Raw genomic sequence first — 2,500 nt, 5'->3', positions numbered from 1 at the left:
AAGTAATAATTTTTGTATGATGTATGATTTATTTTAATATTTTCCCTTGTACAACTACGTAGTTACAGACTACTGTACAATGTCAGACATATGTAAAACTGTAATCATGATTGCCCACGCCTGAGCAGATAGCCAGGGTGGTAAAAAAACCTTACTTAACTTACTTAATTCTTTTCTGGCAAAGTCGCATGTGACAAGCAAAGTGTGGATATAGATCTTGGGGTACCTATTTCCAGGATTTTATACAGTATTAAAGCTTCCTTTAAAGAGGACTTGACTGAGTTGATTAATTCTCAACGCCCTGAAAGCTGTTGCATAAAGCACTATGACCGGTTTAGGCAAGTTTCATTCACCTATGGTTTATATAAAACAAGAACAAGACAGTATGATATTGTGACCGCAAGAATCAGGCTTGGATATAGATTGTACAGTTTGTAATGTAGAAGAAACTAAGTGTAAACTGTTTTAATAAAGAATATAAGCGAACACTTGGTACATTATATCTCAGAGTGCCATGTGTTACAGCCTTTCAGACCACCTAACATGAGGTACGGGGAAAATATTTCATATCCTCTGATGTCTTAGAAGATATACTTATATTATATCCTAAATTTGGAATGTAGCATCATATGACTGCATATCAAATATAGCAATGCCTTTCCACGCCCAAGCTGTACGCCGGCGTGGCAGATGAGTAGATAAACGACTGTGTAATTGTTCCTTTCTTTAATTGATATAGTCTTATCATAATAATGTTATAGCCTAAAATTGAAATGTAATACCATTATATGTTATAACCGTGCATCAAATGTAACACAGCTTGCCCACGCCAGTGCAGTTAGTCACGGTGGTAAATAAAGGACTAAACTAAACTAAAATTCATTCTTGGTGCCCCTAGAACAACGAGGAGAACAATGAGAACAGAACTTAATTTACCTTCTGTTTACGAAAAATATATATATACATAAACAACCCTTTATTTTATTAGTGGCAAATAAATTGGAGAACCACTTCATGGTATGAAGTTCCAAAGACAAATAAACAGAATAGTGGATCAGCGTGGGAATGACAGCACCGAGTTTATGCTTAAATCCATGGGTACAAGTAACATGTAAACATTAGCTCAGCTGAACACCCATAACTAAGACCCTACATAGATGTTCTGTTCCACTGGGGAAAAATTTTCGGACCTAAATGTATTTATACGTCTGTTCCCAAAAACGACAGTGTCCCCCCCTGCTATATTTAAGTAGTACGCACTTGCAATTATAAATTAGCATCTTGAAGCTCTTTCCAGTGCACAGGAATGCTACACTGATGGATCCTTACAGTCTGGGAAGAGAGCAGGATGCGCTTTTGTTGTATATAAAAAAAAATAGTTTGCAGGGCCTGGCTTGTAAGAGGGTTCATGACTGGGTTAGCATTACGCAAACCGAATTACCAGGAATACTCATAACCACCGAATATCTATTGAATCAAGGCTCACAGGTCATTTTTTGTTCTCCAAGCTCTGAACACTCTAGACAAAGGTGCAGGAAATATTGCTAATGATATCAGGATAAACGTGTATCGTGCAGAAGAACGAGGCCATGATATACATTTTGTATGGATTCCATCGCATGTTGGAATCCCTAGACATGATCATGCTGATCGCTGGAAAAGTCAACATGCGACAAGCAAGTGGTGGATATGATCTTGCAGTGCAAGTCAATGTGATATTGTGTCGCAAGAATCAGGCTTGGATTAAAAACGCATTGGCAGGTCAGTGCAGTTTGTAATGTCGAAGAAACCAAGTGTAAAAAGTGTAATGAAGAATATAAGCGAACACTTGTACGTTATATCTCAGAGTATCATGTGCTACCGCTTTCAACCACCTAGCATGAGTTCCGGAGAACTACGTAACTATTTCATATCATTTGCTGTCTTAGAAGATATACTTATGTTTTACTCTAATTTTGGAATGTAGTATCACCTGACCACATATCAGATGTAGCAATGCCTTTACACGACCAAGCTGTACGCCGGCGTGGCAAATGAGTAGATAAAGGACTGAGTAAATGTACCACAGTTTGCTCACGCCTGTGCAGTTAGCCAAGGTGTTAAATAAAGGACAATACTAAACTAAACTAGCGTGAAGATTTACGTCTCCACAAGGCAAGAACAAGACAATGCGCTGTGGCCAGGAGGTTTAGGCTTGATATAAACTGTTCTGGCAGGTCGTTAGAATACAGACCTTTGGAGTGTAATCTTTGCAATCAAGAATACAAGCGGACATTTTTATTCGAATATGTATCTTAGTGCTATGTGATACAGACATTCAGGTAACGGGATAAGGTTCAAAGAGCTATGTGATCGTTTTATCTCATCAAATGCATAAGGCTTGGATAAAAATTTCATTAATCATGTTATATCCTAAATGTGTAATATAATGTTAAATCGTAATGTATATCACCATATATCAAATATACCAAAGCTTGTCCACCCACTATGCAGCCACATA

The sequence above is a fragment of the Penaeus monodon genome, chromosome 37 (genome assembly GCF_015228065.2).
Source record: "Penaeus monodon isolate SGIC_2016 chromosome 37, NSTDA_Pmon_1, whole genome shotgun sequence".
In the NCBI taxonomy this organism is placed as follows: domain Eukaryota; kingdom Metazoa; phylum Arthropoda; class Malacostraca; order Decapoda; family Penaeidae; genus Penaeus; species Penaeus monodon.
Note: the sequence above shows the minus strand (reverse complement) of the source record.